The following is an 18,856-nucleotide window of genomic DNA, read 5'->3' as shown; positions in this document are numbered from 1 at the left end:
AACCTACACCACAGCTCACGGCAACGCCGGATCATTAACCCACTGAGCAAGGGCAGGGACCGAACCCGCAACCTCATGGTTCCTAGTCGGATTCGTTAACCACTGCGCCACCATGGGAACTCCCAGCTCATTATTTTAAAAAAATGTTTTCCTGTTTCTCTTTTTTCTTCTTCTGATGCTTCAGTTACATATGTTTTAGACCAGTTAATTATTGTGCCATGGACACTGAGCCTTTATTTTATTTTATAATTTTTTAATGTGGAGTTCCCATCATGGCTCAGTGGTTAACGAATCCGACTAGGAACCATGAGGTTGCGGGTTCAATCCCTAGCCTCACTCAGTGGGTTAAGGATCTGGAGTTGTGGTGAGCTGTGGTGTAGTTCGGATCCCGCGTTGCTGTGGCTCTGGTGTAGGCTGGCAGCTACAGCTCTGATTCGACCCCTGGCCTGGGAACCTCCATATGCCACGGGTGTGGCCCTAGAAAAGATAAAAAGACAAAAAAAAAAAGTTTTTAATCTGTTGCCGTATACCTTATAGCTATTTCCCATTATTAATATCTTATATTGATGTAATACATTTGTCATAAAAAGTGAACAGTATTGACACATTGTTGTTTACTGAAGTCCATGCTTTAACATTTAGATTTCCTTAAGTTTTTGCTAATGTCCTTTTTCATTTCCAGGATCCCATCTTTAATAGCACTAAATTCCAAATATCCCCTCAATTTGATCCCTAACAATCACTAAATCTACTTTCTGTCTCTGTGGAATTGCCTACTCTGAAGTTTTTATATAGAAATTGAGTCATATTGTCTGTGGCCTTTTTTATCTGGTTTCTTTCACTTAGCATGCATGATGTTTTCAAGAGTCATCCTTGTTGTAGCATGTAAGAATACTTCATCCCTTTTTATGACTGAATAATATTCAATCATATGGTTATTTTATTTTGTTTACCCATCCCTCATTCATGGACATTTCGATAGATCCTACTTTTTGACTATTAGAAATGATTATAAATAATCTTGCTATAAACATACATACTACTTGTTTTTGTGCGAACATTTGTTTATAAATAAGGAGTGGAATTGCTAGGAACTGCCAAGCTTTTCCAGAGCAGCTGGACCATGTTACATTCACACCAGCAATGTATAATGTCTCCAGTTTTCTAATACTTGATATTGAGTATTTAAAAAGTTTTAGCCATCCTAATGGGTGTGAGTGGTATCTTATTGTGGTTTTGATTTGTAATCCCCTGACAATTAATGATATTGAGCATCTTTTCACAAATTTGTTGGCCACTAACATATCTTGTTTGTTGAAATGTCTATTCAATAGATTACTTTCCCATTTTTTTAACTGATTGTTTTTGTTTTTGTTTTTGTTTTGAGGTATAAGAGTTCTGTATGTATTCTGGCTTGTGTACTTTTATTGGATATGTGATATGCAAATATTTTCTCTCATACTGTAATCTGTCTTTTTATTCTTTCTAGTGTCCTTCCTTTGATAGAGAAATGGTTTTAATTTTAATGATCTCCATGTTATCTTTTGTTCTTTGATTTTTTTGTCTGGTTTCATATATAACAAATCATTTTCTAATTCAAGATCATAATTATTTTTCACATGCTTTCTTCTAATATTTTCATATTTTTTAGCTTTCTTACATAGGCTTTTGACCATTTTGAGTTAATTTTTGTATGTACTCTGAGGTAAATGTCCAACTTCATTCTTTTGCTTGTGAATGACAGTTGTCCCAGGACCATTAGCTAAAGAGACCATCGTTTTTCTGTTGAAGTATTTGGCACCACTCTCTGCCCCCATTGAAAATGAATTGAGCATAGATATATGGGTTTGTTTCTGGCTCCTCAGTTTTGTTTTATTGGTCTTAATGTCTATCCTTCTGTTAGTACCACACTGTTTTGATTACTGTAGCTTTGTGGTAAGTTTTAAAATCAGAATATGTGGGAATTCCTGTTGTGGCTCAGTGGTAATGAACCCAGCTAGGATCCGTGAGGATGCAGGTTCAATCCCTGGCCTCACTCAGTGGGTTAAGGATCTGGTGTTGCCATGAGCTGTGGTGTATGACACAGACACAGCTTGGATCCTGAGTTGCTGTGGCTGTGGTGTGGGCTGGCAGCTGCAGCTCTGATTCTTTTCCTAGCCTGGGAACTTCCGTATGCCACAGCTGTGATCCTAAAAAGCAAAAATAAAATCAAAATGTGTGAATTTTGCAACTGTGTTCTTTTTTATTATTGTTTTGGCTATTTGGGGTCCCTTGCAGTTCCTTGTGAATTTTAGGATCACTTCTTCCATTTCTGCAAAAAAAAAAAAAAAGTATGTTTGGATTTTGATAGGGATTCTGTTAAATCTGTAGATTGCCTTGGGTAATACTGTCACCTGAACAATAATATGTCTTCCAATCTAGGACCATGAGATGTCATTTCATTTATTTAGGTCTTCCTTAGTTCTTTCCATGATGTTTGTAATTTCAGTATTATAGGTCTTGTATTTCCTTGGGTAAATTAATTCTCAGTATTTATCGTCTTTGATGCTATTGTAAATGTGATTGTTTTCATTTCCTCCTTAGAATTCCATTGCTTGTGTGTAGAAACAACTGATTTTTGTGGGTTCATCTTTTATTATGCCACTTTCTGAACTGTGTTTTTGTTTGTTTTTTGTCTTTTTGCCTTTTCTAGGGCTGCCCCTGTGGCATATGGAGGTTCCCAGGCTAAGGGTCTAATCAGAGCTATAGCCGCCAGCCTATGCCAGAGCCACAGCAACACCAGATCCACGCTGCATCTGCGACCTACACCACAGCTCAGGGCAACGCCAGATCCTTAATCCACTGAGCAAGGCCAGGGATTGAACTTGCAACCTCATGTCTCCTAGTTGGATTCGTTAACCACTGAGCCACGATGGGAACTCCTAAACTGTGTTTTAGATATAATCCTTTCTTATGTGGATTTACTGTGATTTTCTATATGTAGCTTCACCTCAAATACCATCCATCACCTTAGGCAATACTAGCCTGTAAATTTTTTTTTTTTAAGAGCCTCACCCTTAGCATATGGAGGTTCCCAGGCTAGGGGTAGAATTGGAGCTGTAGCCACCAGCCTATACCACAGCCACAGCAGTGTGGGATCCGAGCTGCATCTGTGACCTATACCATAGCTCATGGCAATGCTGGTCCTTAACCCACTGAGCAAGGCCAGGGATTGAACCTGAGTCCTCATGGATGTTAGTTAGGTTTGTTAACTGCTGAGCAATGACGGGAACTCCATGTAAATATTTTTGACAGATGCCCCCTAGGAAGCAACTTTATCACTGGGCCAGTTTTGAATTAGCTGAAATGAACACAAGACATTTGAGTTGTGCTATCTCACAGATCAAATAAATTATCAGTGTTTGTGAGTAGAAGTCTATTGTGATTCTTCTAACATTGGAAGTGTGAGTTGTATTTTGACATTTTATTCCTGAGCTGGAAAGTGGGGACTGTGATGGGGGTAAGTTAGAACGTCCCAAAGTTTCACTGTTATTACCAAAAATCAGCCTTTTCTCTTGAATTAGCACTCCCTGACTTGTTCATAAAGCTTTAATTAAATTCCATATTTCATAAAGTTGATTCTGACAGTTCTTGCCCATATTTATTATGTTGCTTTTTGAGTTCCTTACTTAACCATTCTTGCTGATACAACTATGATCTATTTTGAGTTAATTTTTGTTAAACATATAGGTCTGAGTCTGAGTTTTTTTTTTTTCCTACCCACTTCTTGAAAAGATTGTCCTTTCTTCATTGAATTCTGATTAAGAATGACCTGGGTTCCTAGAGAAGACTAGGTAGAACATGCACATCTTTGAAGGCTCAGAGAAAGAATGTAAGTTTCAGGAAGAAGGACTTTTGTTCCCTATGTCCATATCTTTTTATAATATCTATAAGACTTTGAGGTAAATAAGGAAGGTTTGGGGATGGGTAAAAGGATAGGTGGGCTTTGAATTGCTTCTACAGCTGCATTTTTTTCTTGACAAAGACTAAATTTTTTGTAAGACAAGGATAGTTTTAAATTACTCAAAGAATTGGATTGCAACCTGAATGACATCAAGAGGCTAATCCACCTATCAAACTATATTATCTCCAGTTTGCTCCTTTTTATTAGAAGATCCTCAACCAAGACGGAAAATCAAAAGATTCAATTAGTCTAGATTTAGAGCTGTTTGCCTTTGGAATGTTTTTCTTTCCCTCTGGGTACACAGTTTCATTTTAGTTTAGGGGAGAAGGTCTTTTAAAAGTTCGTACAAGGCTCTGAATATCAGCTTCCAGTTTGGCCAAATTCTGACCATAGAGCTACTTAAAAACTTTTTTTTCAAATATCTAATCAGATTTCAGCTGACCCAAACAGTAAATATTTTTGGCAATATTGAACAATCTCTTGTACACCAGAGGCCTCCTCAAAGAGGGTGCAAAAAATATTACCTCCCCCCCAAGACCCAGAACACTCCCAAAGATATCCAAAAGAGAGTAAGACAATTACTCTGAGAGCTAGCAACTGGTTGCTAGGATCCTAGTGACTAATGGAGTGCCACCTACCTTTTCTATCAGGCCATGTTTTTTGGCCCCAGCCTGACAGTTGAGCGGCCTGCATATGCAAGAACCAACAATTTGAATGTCCTAGGCAGACAGAAATGCAAGCCAAATTCTCAGGACACAAAACAAGACAAACAAGAAGGCAGTAGTTGTTCCTGGAAGAGAAAGGATGATAACCCATGGGTATCTCAAAACCAAATTCACAAAAGTCTGAATTTGGAAAGGAAGAGACACTGAAATTTTACTTTCCTTTCCTGACAGGGCACTACATAGGTCCAGGAGAGATGACTCTGGTAGGAATTCTCACCCTTTGCTGTCTTCTACCAGTTTTCCTAGGATCCCATCTGCAGACTCTGGAGGGAATAAGGGTTAAAATAGTGTTCCACCAGAATCTACCTTATTTTGGCAGAGTTTCCCACTAATTTTTAGTTTTGTTGCAGGAGAGAAAATTGTCCCATCCCAGGATGTGCACAAGTCCCTGAGATGGACTTCCAGGTGAGGATCTTTGGCTTCAAGTAGTAAAGAATTCAAGAGTGAGCCAAAGTAAAGTGAAAACAAATTTATTTAGAGAGATACACATTCCATAGATGGAATGCAGACCATCTTAGAAAGTTCAGTGGTGTCGAGTTAGGGGTTGTTACTTTTTATGGGCTATATAATTTAATATGCTGAGTAGGAGAAATGCTTTAACTTTTTGGGGGAGTGGCAATTTCCAGAAATTAGTCCACCACCCACTTTTTGGCCTTTTATGGTCAGCCTCGGAATTGTCATGGTGCCCGTCCTGATACTGGTGGGTGTGTCATTAGCCTACTAATGTATAATGAGTGTGTAATGAGGCTTAAGTTATACTGGAAGTCAAACTTATACCATCTTGGGCCTAGTTGTTTCTAACCAGTTTTTATCAAATACTGTTTTTCTTAAAGTCCTTGTCCCCTTCCTCATTCTATTAATAGTTGTGCCCTACCCTCTTCCTTCCTATCTCAGTTTCTTGGCTTTTGAAGGGAATAATTGCTAGCGGTTTACTGGAGAACTCCTTGGGGTCCTGTCAACCCTGGCAAGGGCCCACATAGGTATTCTTCCTTGAAATGAAAGCGTTTAAGCTGTTGTGGAAGGATTTGACAGAGCCTTCAAGGACAAACTTTTTTCTGCTATCTAATTTTATTACAAGTGAGACACCAATTTCTGGGCCAGTGTTTTGGTGATGAACCCCTAGAAGAGTACATAAGAGGAGCTTCCAGTGTTCTAGGTTTCTGGCCTTGGAGCTATTGCAGCTATAAGGCCACTAACTTGGTGGTGATTTGTTTATGGTTTTATAGTCTCTTCAGAGTGGAAAGACAATTCAGATAGACTGAGTACTCAGAGGAGGATAGAAGGGGGAGTGATAAGAGTCACGTCAGTCATTTAGTCTTCTTTTAGGTACTTCTTGTCTCTTTAATTTTTCATCAGCTGTTTCTGATTGAGATTCCTGTTAACAATAGATCTGTTATTCCTTTACCTTATGTGTACATTAACAGAAACCTACAATAATTGAAGAAACAGAACTGTGGACACCTGCAGTAACCAAAGAAATGGGCCTGTGGACTGGCCAAGAGAAGGCCTTAGGTGTGCACTAGTGAAACCAGCAGTTCTCCAAGTGAAACTATGGGCTGAACCACTAGAACCCAAAGTAAGACTGTGGACTAACCAAGGCTAGGGACTTGGGTTCCAGATGGAACTGTTTGCCAGCTCAGGTTGATGTGCTAAGCTCTGTACTGGGACCACAAACTTAAGGGCTAAGAATTAGTGCTCTGTTAGTGCCTCCTGTCAGTATGGATGACCTATTAACCCTGACTGTTAGATCAGTAGCTCAACACAAAGAGCAGATCTCAAATCTTAGAGGAAATTACCCACAGCCCTCAGAAATGATAAGAAAGAAACCTCAAAGTGTTCATGGGTGCCAGCATCTGTGTTTCAAATCATCCCCAAAGCAATCAAAAATTAGAGCCCATAACTATCACCAAAACCATTTAAAAATTTTTAACTGAGTAAATTTTAAAAATCTTGGGTTTAACAATTCATGGATTAACCATCATCCAATCTAGAAGACAGAAAGGAGCTCTGAGAAGCTATATAAAGTGAAAGATTTTTATAGGGAAACAGAAGAAGGAACAAGAGAGTTATACTAGGCAAGAAAATGTGGATTGGATATTAAATTACAAGGTTATTTTCCCTCTGGGCATGGCAGGGGTCTATCAGATAAATTCCTTAACTAGTTCTGATTAGGCAATTCCTGATGGCCTTGATTAAGATTCCATTTCTGGGAGAACCAAAGCTATTTAAAGTTAAGTCTTAGTAATAGAGAATCCTGTTGTTTACAGTTACATTTCTTACTTTTCCATTCTGTGTACTTTTTATTTCCTTTCTGTGTTGCACTTGCTAGGATTCCAATATGATGTTGATTAGTGGTAAGAGAATATATACTTGCCTCGTTCTGATTATTAGGGGGAGAGCCTCAAGTTTCTCACTATTAAGATGTTAGCTATAGGGGTTTTATACATATTCTTTGTCAAATTGTGGAAGTTCCCTTCCAAGCCTATTTTATAATGAATAGGTACTGGATTTTGTTAAATGCTTTTTCTTCAGCAATTAATAGGAACATACAATATTTCTTTTTATTTATTTATTTATTTATTTATTCATTTATTTATTTTGTCTTTTTGCTATTTCTTTGGGCCGCTTCCACGGCATATGGAGGTTCCCAGGCTAGGGGTCTAATCAGAGCTGTAGCCACCGGCCTACGCCATAGCCACAGCAACGCAGGATCCGAGCCGCGTCTGCAACCTACACCACAGCTCACCGCAGCGCCGGATCCTTAACCCACTGAGCAAGGGCAGGGACCGAACCCGCAACCTCATGGTTCCTAGTCGGATTCATTAACCACTGCGCCACGACGGGAACTCCTAATATTTCTTTTTAAACTCACTGATGTAGTGGATTTTCTTGATTGATTTTCCTTGCGTATTTGGGTCAAATCCTGCTTCATCACGGAGTATAATTATTTTTGTACATGATTGGATTGGATTTGTAAAGGAGTTAAATTTTTGGGGGTTTGTGCATCTATGTTCATGTGTAGTTTTCCCTTCTAATACCTTTATCAGGTTTCAGTAGCAAGGTAATGCTGGCCTCTACAATGTGTTAGGAAATTTTTTTCCACTTTAGTTTTCTGAAAGAGATTCTGTAGAATTGTTATGTCTTCATACAGAAAAAAATGGTAGAATTTACCATCTGTGGCTGAAGCATTCTTTTTTGAAAGGTTATTAATTATTGATTTAATTTCTTTAATAGAGGATATTCAGATTACTTGTTTATTCTAATTAAAGACAAAGAGAGTTTAGCCCCACTACTAAGCTTGCGTCTTGAGTCTCTGTTGAGTGCTCTGGGTGTACAATAGGACACTTCCCTGTGGATTGGGCAGAGCTGGAATGTCTCTGTGCCCCTTGTGATCAGTGGGAACTGTTGTGCTTGAGCTACCCTGTTTTTCTTTGCCTGGAATGTGAAGTTACATTCCACTTCTGTGCAGTTTATTAGACTTTCGCAGAGACTCAATTTACACATTTGCCGAGCATAACTTTCTTGTTCCTGCTCCTTCTGCCTATAAAAGCCTTTCTTTCTTTTTTTCTTTTTTGTCTTTTGTCCTTTTAGGGCCACACCAGCCACATATGGAGGTTCCCAGGCTAGGGGTTGAATCGGAGCTGTTGCTGCAGGCTTATGCTCGAGCCACAGCAATGCCAGATCTGAGCCGTGTCTGCAACCTACACCACAGCTCACGGCAATGCCAGATCCTTAACCCACTGAGCCAGGCCAGGGATCAAACCCACAACCTCATGGTTCCTAATCGGATTCATTTCTGATGCGCCACAACGGAACTCCAATTCCTTCGATTTGTATAGCTCCTCAGAGCTCCTTTCTGTCGTCTAGATTGGATGATGGCTGATCCATGAATTGTAGATTTTGGAGCCTCTTTATAACTCCCACTTTTCTGGAGCCCTGCCCCACAAATCCCTGAGGGCCCAGTCTTTATGGTCTTTGGTTCTCTACCTCTTCAGCTAAACAAAATCTCTCTGTTCTTGTGTTCAGTTTGAGGTTCCCTTACCTCCTTATGTTCCGGAATATGGCTCCAGGCAGGAAGCCAGAGTGATCAAAGTTTACCTCACTTTTTTCCTGCTTCTCTATCTGGTGTTTGAAATTAGTTATTTCATATATTTTATCTAGTTTTCTCCTTGCTTACCACAGTATGGTGAGTTTGGAATCTTTAACTTCATCATAATTAGAAGTATAAATCTCTTCTTTAGACATTTCTGTGCATGTTTCATGTAGACATGTGAGTAGTTCTGTAGAGCAAGCCCAGGTTTTCAAGCTTTTTTATCCTGAATATACTGTAGGAAATACTTTTCACTCTCAACAATATAAATATTCACAAGCTTTCATTTATTAGATACATTTTATTGAGTACCTGTGTTCTGCCTGGTAGAATTCTAGAGCCAAAGAATGTAGAATAAAACAAATGAAAGTTCTACCTTTATGGTGCTTTGATTCCTGTGGAGGGTAAAGGCAACTGACAGTAGGAAGATAAGCTATATATGGTAGTTTAGATGGTAATAAGTACTGTCAAGAAGAAAAAACAAGTACAGGGAGTTGCTTGGGTAGAGACTTATTTTTAAATAGGGTGCTCACATGATTTTGGAGACTGACAAGTCCTAATTTCTGCAGGTTGAATGAGCAAGCTGGAGACCCAGTTCAAGTCTGCAGGCAGGAAAAAGCCAATGTCCCAGTTTGAAGATGGCTAGGCAGGAGGAATTCTCTCTTCCTCAAAGGTCAGTCTTTTTGTCCTATTCAGGCCTTCAACTGATTGGATGAAGGTCATCCGGGTTAGGGAGGGCAATCTGCTTTACTCAATATTTTGATTTAAATGTTAGTATCATCTACAAACACCCTTACAGAAACACCCAGAATAATGTTTGTCCAAATATCTGGGCACCCCATGACACTTAAAATTAACTATCACAAAGACTTAATGTACTGAGTTGATTTCACAGCTTGGTAATGATATGCACTTTTTAAACTAGTTTTATAATTTGTAAACTGGTTAGTGGGATTGTATCATTATAATGTGTCTGTATTTGAATATGGTTTTGCCATTTATACTCTCAGTTCATGGTAAAGATTAGTTTAATAGAAATTCCCGTGTCCTTTTCTCCATGCTCCAGCTAAGTACGTTTTCTAACATGAACTTACCTCTCCTTTCCTGGCATGTCTATCTCCTTTTACATATATCCTGATTACTCCTTTCCTGGTGTGTCTGTCTCCTTTTATGTATATCTTAATTACTTTATCTTGGGCCTGTTAAGGAAAGGAAGTGCTATCACCTTTGAAGGACATTATCTCAAGTATCATCATGATCTCCCCCTCAATGAAAGCCTTGTTACAGATGTGGCTACAGGGTAATTTATGCTTAAAATATTAAAAATTAATATTTAATATTAAAATATTAAAAATATCTCACAAATAACACAGTGCATGGTTTAACAGCAAATTAGATAAAACTGTAAATTGCACTAGAAGAGAATATTTAGAATAAAGATTGGATAAATGAAATGATAAAAAAAATGAAGAGAGACCAAAAGAAATAAACTTTGCAAGGTAAAGTTTATTTGTACTTACTTAAAATTTTAGATGAATGGGACTGGGGAAATGGGGCTGAGAAAATATTCTGAAAGATAATAGCTTAGAAGACCTCTGAACTGCAAACGAGAAAAATAAAAAACTGTCTAGCTACATCATAGGAGAATTGTTGAGAAGTAAAATATATAGAGAGAGGTAGATAAACAATAAAATGTATAATCTTGGAGTTCCTAGTGTGGCTCAGCGGGTTACAACCTGACCAGTATCCACAAAGATGCTGTTTTGATCCCTGGCCTTGCTAAAAGGGTTAAGGATCCACTGTTGCTGTGAGCTGTGGTATAGGTCAGAGATGGGGCTCATCTGGTGTTGCTGTGGCTGTGGCATAGGCCGGCAGTTGCAGCTCTGATTTGACCCCTATCCTGGGAACTTCCATAGGCCTGGAGTGTGGCCCTCAAAAGCAAAAACAAACAAACAAAAGATACACCTTAACCTTTTAAAAAACTGATAATGAAGAAAAAGCTGCTGAAAGAGGTTAGAAAACCCTGTGTATTATTGATAGGAAACAGCAATACAAATGACAAAAGATTTCTTACCTGAAATCTTGGAGGCTAGGAGTATATGGCAAGAAATTGTTCAAGTGATTAAAATACATAATTGTCAACAGCAAATTCTATATAGATTGAAAACATGCTTTGGGAATTAAGGGGAAATATTTTCTGTGATAAAGGAAAACTGAGAATTTATTGCAGATGACCTTCTTCAAACAATTGCTGGAATTGCTGTGGTGGCTCAGTGGGTTAAGGACCCATTGTTGTCTTTGTGAGCATATGAGTTCAATCCTTGGCCTCATTCAGTGGGTTAAGGATCTGGCATTGCCAAAACATGCTTCGTGGGTTGCAGATGTAGCCCATATCCGGTGTTGCCATGGCTGTGTCATAGACACCAGCTGCAGCTCTGATTCGACCCCTGGCCTGGGACTTTCATATGCCGCAGGTGCAGCTGTAAAAAGAAAACAAACAAACAAATAAATAAAACAGTAAAAGAGCAAACCTGGCGGTTTAAGAAACAAAAACACAGTTTCCTTTGTGGCACAGCAGAAACAAGCTGACTAGTATCCTTGAGGATGAGGGTTCAACCCCTGGCCTCACGCAGTGGGTCAGTGATCTAGTGTTGCCGTGAGCTATGGTGCAGGTCGAAGACATGGCTCAGATCCCGAGTTGCTGCGGCTGTGGCGTAGTCTGGCAGCTGTAGCTCTGATTTGACCCATAGCCTGGGAACTTCCACATGCCATGGGTGCAGCCCTAAAAATAAATGAATGAATAAATAAATAAATAAACAAACAAACAAACAAACAAACCAAAACTAATTGCTATAGGAGAGTTTTCAAGGAAATGATAACAGAAGGAGTCTTGGAAATTCAGGAAAGAAAGAAGGAAATGGTTTAAAAAAGTATAATAGACTGTTGTAAATTTCTTAAATTGTATTTCAGGAGTTCCCTGGTGGCCTACAAGTTAAAGGATCTGGCATTGTCACTGCTGTGACACAGCTCTGATCCCTGGCTCAGGAATTTTTGTATGCCATGGGCACAGACAAAAAAAAAAAAATCATACTGGAAGAAAAAAAATACACTTAATATGGTACTAAATATATATAGAAAAAATTCTAAGAGATATACTATTTCAAAAGTGGAGCCTTCAAGGAATTTATACTGTACTGTCCTCCATTGGTGTCCACAGGGGATTGGATCCAAGAGCCCTGAATATTGGTTGAATCCATGGATATGAAACCCATGGATATGGAGGGCCAGCTATAATTTTCTACACTTGATTTGAAGGGAAAACACCATTACCAATAGAAAATGAACAAACACTAAGAAAATATGACAAAAAAAATATACTGAGTGTTAATTTTGCCAAGGTTAATTTCAACAAGATCTATTCTGAAATGCACCCTTTAGAATTATTCTGTGAGTCCTTAGGGGTATTAGACACTATTTTCCCCAGTGGCACTTTATTAACTTTCCCTCCTTTCCTGTCAAATTCTTTCCATTCCCCTCTCTCTGTTTTCCCAAGATGACCTCCAAAATAAACTGCACCTAATCCCTTATCTCAGCCTCTGCTTTTATGGGAAACCAAAATAGAACTTTTGGTTTCAAAAGTGGCTCTAGAATTGAGAACTTCAGTTTTGGAATCTAGAACTAGATCACTTACTAATCAGGTAACAGTGAAGGCCACATTGTTAATGGTAGGGGGATGATCCCTGTTATGCTGTAATATCACATTAAAAACCATCCTTTTTTATTTTTTATTTTTCACACACCCAAGACATATGGAGGCTCCCAGGTTAGGAGTCACATCGGAGCTGTAGCTGCCAGCGTACACCCCAGCCACAGCAACGCAGGATCCAATCCTCGTCTGAGACCTACATCGCAGCTCACAGCAACACCAGATCTTTAACCCACTGAATGAGGCTAGGGATTGAACCTGTGTCCTAATGGATACTAGTCAGATTTGTTTCCCCTAAACCATGATGGGAACTCCTAAAACCATTCTTAAATGCGGTAGATTAGGACGGATTTGGCTTCTGCAATAGCTCTATCTCTTGAGCAGGATAGGGCAGTGGTAAGTTTGAGTGGTTAAGTTACTGACTTCTCTTCTGCCTTAGAAGTCTTGAAAATAGGCTGAAGTTGGCTAACTATCAATACACGACACACAATGAAGGATAACAGACGTCTGTAAAAGTATTCAGAATTTCTTATATCCTGAGATATAGTCAATTCCTGTAAATCATGCCCAACTGAACTGGATAGCAGTACTGTAAAGACAATTATGATGGTGCAGTGTTTACAAATTTTTTGTTAAAAATACAGGAGTCTCATAAAGGAGTGGAAAATTGAGACCTAGAATCGGGAAATTTGTAGCAGTTCACTTGAGTCTCTTGAACCCAGAGGTTCTTCATTTAAACTCTTCAGACTTGCAAAAGCTGTTTCTCTTTTTCCTTTTTTTTTTTTTTTTTTTTTTTTTTTTGGCTGCTCCCACAGCATTTGGAAGTTCCTGGACTAGAGATTGAATTTGAGCCACAGCTGAAACTTAGATCCACAGCTGTGGCAATGCTGGGCCAGGAATCAAACTGGCAATGCCATAGAAACAAGTCAGATCATTAACCCACAGCACCACAGTGGAACTCCAGAAGCCATGCTCTCTGATAGGGAGAAACACTGTATCATTTCCTAGAGACCATGAGAATACCAAACATGAGTCGAAAGCCTTTCAGGATCATGCAAGGCCTTCATAAAATCTACCTTACTCATTGCCTCTATTAATACTTAATGTAATTATTGATGTAATGGATTTAGCCTACAATTTTATTTGTTTGTTTGACCCCTCTTTTTTTGTTCTTGATTTCTTGCCATTTTTCCCCTATTGAATTTGAGTATTTTAAAATTCCACTTTTTCTATTAGCTTTTAAAACTGTATCTTTTTGCATTATGTATCCTCTATCAATTACAATATACATCTTCAACTTTTTACCATGTATTTTTAGTAATGTACCACTTCACAAAAAATGTAGAAAACTTTCAAACATAAAAGTCCATTTTCACTTCCCTGGCACTGTTCTTTTTGTTATAGTTACATTATAAACTCAAGACGAGGTAATTTTTATTTCTGATTGTTACGGACAGACTGTGTTCTCCCCAAAATTCATTTGTTGAAACCCTACCCCAAATGTGATGGTATTAGCAGGTGGGCCTTTGGGAATTAATCAGGATTAGATGAGGTCATGAGGGTAGAGCCCCCTTGAATGGGATTAGTGCCCTTTTAAGAGTCATAAGAGAGCTTGCTTCCTCTCTTCTCTGCTCTCTGCTACATAGAATAACAAGTCAGCAGTTTGCAACCTAGAAGAGGGTTTTCACCAGAACTCCAACAATGCAGGCACCCCTATCTCAAACTTCCAGCCTCCAAAACTGCAAGAAATAAATTTCTTTTGTTTATAAGCTACATATTATATGACACATAACCACCATATTATACCCAGTATATGGTACATTTTTGGTACCACCCTGAAATGACTAGGACACTGGTCCAAAATGATGAGATCTTGGAAGATGAGCTTGAAGTCTCATCTTCACAAGAAAAAAGCTGAACAGTCTGAAAAATCAACAACTCTCTCTCTCTATATATATATATATATATATGTATGTGTGTGTATATATATTGCTTATTTAGGGCTGCACCACTAGTTCCCAGTCTAGTTTAAGGCTCCACCCTAGTTCCATCTAGGGGTTGAATCAGAGCTATAGCTGCCTGCCTACACCACAGCCAGAGCAATGCCAGATCTGAGCCGCATCTACATCCTACACCAAAGCTCATGGCAACGCCGGATCCTTAACCTGCTAAGCAAGGCTAGGGATTGAACCTGCATCCTCATGGATCTTAGATGGGTTTGTTAACCACTGAGCCATGACGAGAACTCTCTTAACTCTTTTTAGATCAAAGTATTTAAGTCACAGGCCAGAAGCCCACAGGAGGAGCCAGTACTTACAACACTCCTGTAATTAATGAATTGTTGGAGGTTCACTGTAGGCCAAGTGAAATGTTTAAAATTCCAAAGGGCCCCAATCTTTGATGAGATTTTCATCCACGAACCCAACCAAATTTTCACTGTGAAGATCATAAAAAAATCCCCATTCTGAGTTCCACTTGTGGCTCAGTATTAATGAATCTGACTAGTATCCATGAGGATGCAGGTTTGATACCTGGCTTTGCCCAGTGGTTAAGATCTGGCATTGCCATGAGCTGTGGTGTAGGTGAAGATGTGGCTTGGATTCCATGTTGCTGTAGAATAGGGCAGGAGCTGTTCCTCCAATTCAACCCCTAGCCTGGAAGCATCCATATGCAGTGGGTGCACCCCTCAAAAAAGAAAGGAAGGAAGGAAAAAGAAGGAAGGAAGGAAAGAAAGAGAAAGAAAGAAAGAAAAGAAAAGAAGAAAGAAAAAGAAATAAAGAAAAGAAAGAAAGGCCCTCTTGTGCTTCTGGCAAGGAGAAAAGTAACCACTGAAATATGCCCTTAACAAGGGCATACTATTTTCTCTTTAATAAGGCCTGATCTCAAGAGAAACTTAAACCAGAGCCTGACTCATCTTGGGGATAGGAAATATTCATTCCAGACCCCTTTACCTTTACTATCTCAACTAAGCAGGGCAGAAATTGAGAAACACCTATTAAAATAACACCACAGAGGAGTTCCCATTGTGGCTTAGTGGTTAGCAAATCCGACTAGGAACCATGAGGTTTTGGGTTCGATCCCTGGCCTCGCTCAGTGGGTTAAGGATCCGGTGTTGCCATGAGCTGTGGTGTGGGTCACAGACACGGCTCGGATCTGGTGTTGCTGTGGCTCTGGCGTAGGCCAGTGGCTATAGCTCTGATTCGACCCCTACCCTGGGAATCTCCACATGCTGCAAGAGGGGCCCAAGAAATGGCAAAAAGACAAAAAAATAACATCACTAAAAGACTGAGACTTAATCATAGAACTATACAATGCAGCAACAGCTCTGATTTGACCCCTAGCCTGGGAACCTCCGTATGCCACAGGTATGGCCCCAAAAAGACAAAAGAGAAAAAAAGAAGAAGTCTAAGGAAACACAAGGACAATAGGGGAGAAAGACAAAAAGAAGGACATGAGAGGAAATTTTAGTCTCTGATGCACAGCTACAACAAATAGTAAATACAGTCTACTTCCTGGCCATAAAATTAAACCTCACACTGGAGGATTATTGCATCAGTTCCTTTTACTCAAGACCTCATTTCTGGATTTCAAAAAAATAACAAAGCATGCTAAAAAGAAACAAAGGGAGTTCCTGTTTTGGCTCAGCAGTTAAAGAACCTGACTAGGATCCATAAGGATGTGGGTTTGATCCCTGGCTTCGCTCAGTGGGTTAAGGATCCGGCATTGCTCTGGGCTGTGGTGTAGGTCACAGACATGGCTCAGATCCTGCATTGCTGTGGCTGTGGCATAGACTGGCATCTGTAGCTCAGATTCAGCCCCTAGCCTGGGAACTTCCATATGCTGAGGATGCAGCCCTAAAAAGCAAAAAAAAAAAAAAAAATCTACACATAGGTTTTTCATAATCAAACTAAAAGAAAAATTTTAAAATGAAGAGAAAATCTTGAACAAAGAGGAAATATATACTTACTTATAGAAGACTAAGGTTAAAAATTACACTCCACTTCTCTTCAAAAACCATGCAAGTAAGAGAGTAAATTATTTACAGGATTGAGAAATAAAAACTACCAATCTAGATCTCTGAATCCAGTGAAACTGTCCTTCAAAAGTGAAAGAGGAGTTCCCATCTTGGCTCAGCAGAAATGAATCTGACTAGCATCCATCAGGACACAGGTTTGATCCCTGGCCTCACTCAGTGGGTTAAGGATCCGGCGTTGCCATGAGCTATGGTACAGGTTGCAGACATGGCTCGGATCTGGCAGGTGGCTACAGCTCCAATTCAACCCCTAGCCTGGGGACTTCCGTATGCCACAGGTGTGACCCTAAAAAGACCAAAAAAAAAAAGTGAAAAATACTTTATCAAGTAAACAAAATTGAAGGAATTTGTCATCAGTAAGCCATGCAAAACATGTTATTAGGACTTATTCATTGAGAAGGAAAATGATATGTCAGAAATTTGGATCTATATAAGGAAAGGATGATTGTTTGAGAAGGAATAAAGGGCAAATAGTATCTTCCGTGTTTCTCATTCTTAATTGATCTAACATAACAGTTTGTACAACTTAATGCTAGCACCCAGATTCTTAATCCTCCCAACTCTGAGCAGACTTCTTTTAATTGCCTTTGGATGATTAACTAAGATAAGTTCTCAGTGTAGATTAATGTGGAGATTATAGTCTGCTATAAAGATGATTAACTCATCAGGAGAGTTTTTAGATATGGTACTAATTAGCACCAGGGAAATCTAAGTAGGAGGGGATCTTGAGGGTATTTGGGCAAGAGTATAAGATAAGAGTGCAAGATCTAATACTGGATATAAGGAATATATTTACATGGGCATACAATTCTTTAACTTAAAATTAACTTTTTTTTTTAACTTGGACATCTGAAACTCATCTTTATTTACTACTGTTTGGCTTCTTGACACTTGAATTATACTCTATAATGAGGTAGAAATTATGGAGCTGCATTAGGCGGAAGAGGTCATGAGGCTCAGGAAATTGGGCATGGTGGAATAGATTGATTAAGACTGGAGAGCTGACTATTTGACCATGTTACCCTAGAAATCTCTATTTGGTAAGGCAACAAGAATTGCAATAATGGAACACAACCATTGCTCAAAGGCTCAGTAGTGCTTGTTTTCTGTAGTCATAAATCAGCAATAAAATATCAAGCTGAGAATCTGGCTTCATAATCTATGGGAGATAAAATTTTAGATGTGAGAGGTTAGATTGTATCACTTAAGCAAGATGGATGTAATTACTGTAATGGGAAGGAGTGATGTCATAGTGTTTTGATGTTCAAGGATATGTAGCAATATAGAGCATGGTGTTAGTGTTTCTAGGGGTGGGATAGATTGATAATCAACTAGAAACTAAATCAAAAGCTGAAAGGACTGATGTCAGACTCTAATGGAGAATTGTTATCCTCATCCAGTTTCTATTTATGAGCCAATTTTCAGTCCCTAATCCCATTGATTGACAGTGTGGCCAGAACCAAGTGAGGAAGGATACCACCAATGGCACCCCAAGTGTTTTCTACATCTGTTCTTTCTCCTAATCCTTCCTCAAAGGATTTACAGTTATTTACAAGAGCAAATGAGCAATATCCACACTCATAGGACTTTGGATTTAGTCTTGTCCAACACTATCAGGACTCCCAATGAGAATGGGGTTTTATGGAGACCAGCTGATACATGGAGTCTTGTTACAGATCATTTTCACATTTAGTTCAGTGGATTCACAAATCTACTATGTTAGTCATTTCCCCACTTCCCATGTACATACTTGGGATGAATACATTTGGAAGAACTCTCTTATTTGCGTTCTTTCCTGGGAGTAAGAGTCATTATGATAAGAAAGATCAAATAGAAGCCTCTGGATCTATTCCCTGGTCAAGATTGGTAGAACTCTTTTAAATGTAAAAGATTTGGGATTGGCAGTCCCCGTTGTATCATAAATCATTTTACCTGTTTGACCTCTACCAAAAAAAAAAAAAAAAAAAGGATGATGGCAGGTGGTGGTGGACTACCATAAACTTAACAATTCTGCTGGGTGTCATATCTCTAAACAGCCTCTAACTTATAAATGTGGAAAATGTGTTCTTTTAAAACTAATAGGAGTTCCCATCATGGCTCAGTGATTAACAAACCTGACTAGGAACCATAAGGTTGTGGATTCCATCCCTGGCCTCGCTCAGTGGGTAAAGGATCTGGTGTTGCTGTGAGCTGTGGTGTAGGTCACAGATGCGGCTCAGATCCAGCGTGGCTGTGGCTGTGACATAGGCTGGCAGCTACAGCTCCGATTCGACCCCTAGCCTGGGAACCTCCATATGCCATGAGTATGGCCCTAAAAATACAAAAATAAATAAATAAATAAATAAAATTAAAAATAAAA

This window comes from Phacochoerus africanus, chromosome 15 (assembly GCF_016906955.1).
Source record: "Phacochoerus africanus isolate WHEZ1 chromosome 15, ROS_Pafr_v1, whole genome shotgun sequence".
Classification (NCBI taxonomy): domain Eukaryota; kingdom Metazoa; phylum Chordata; class Mammalia; order Artiodactyla; family Suidae; genus Phacochoerus; species Phacochoerus africanus.
This window is presented reverse-complemented; position numbering follows the sequence as displayed.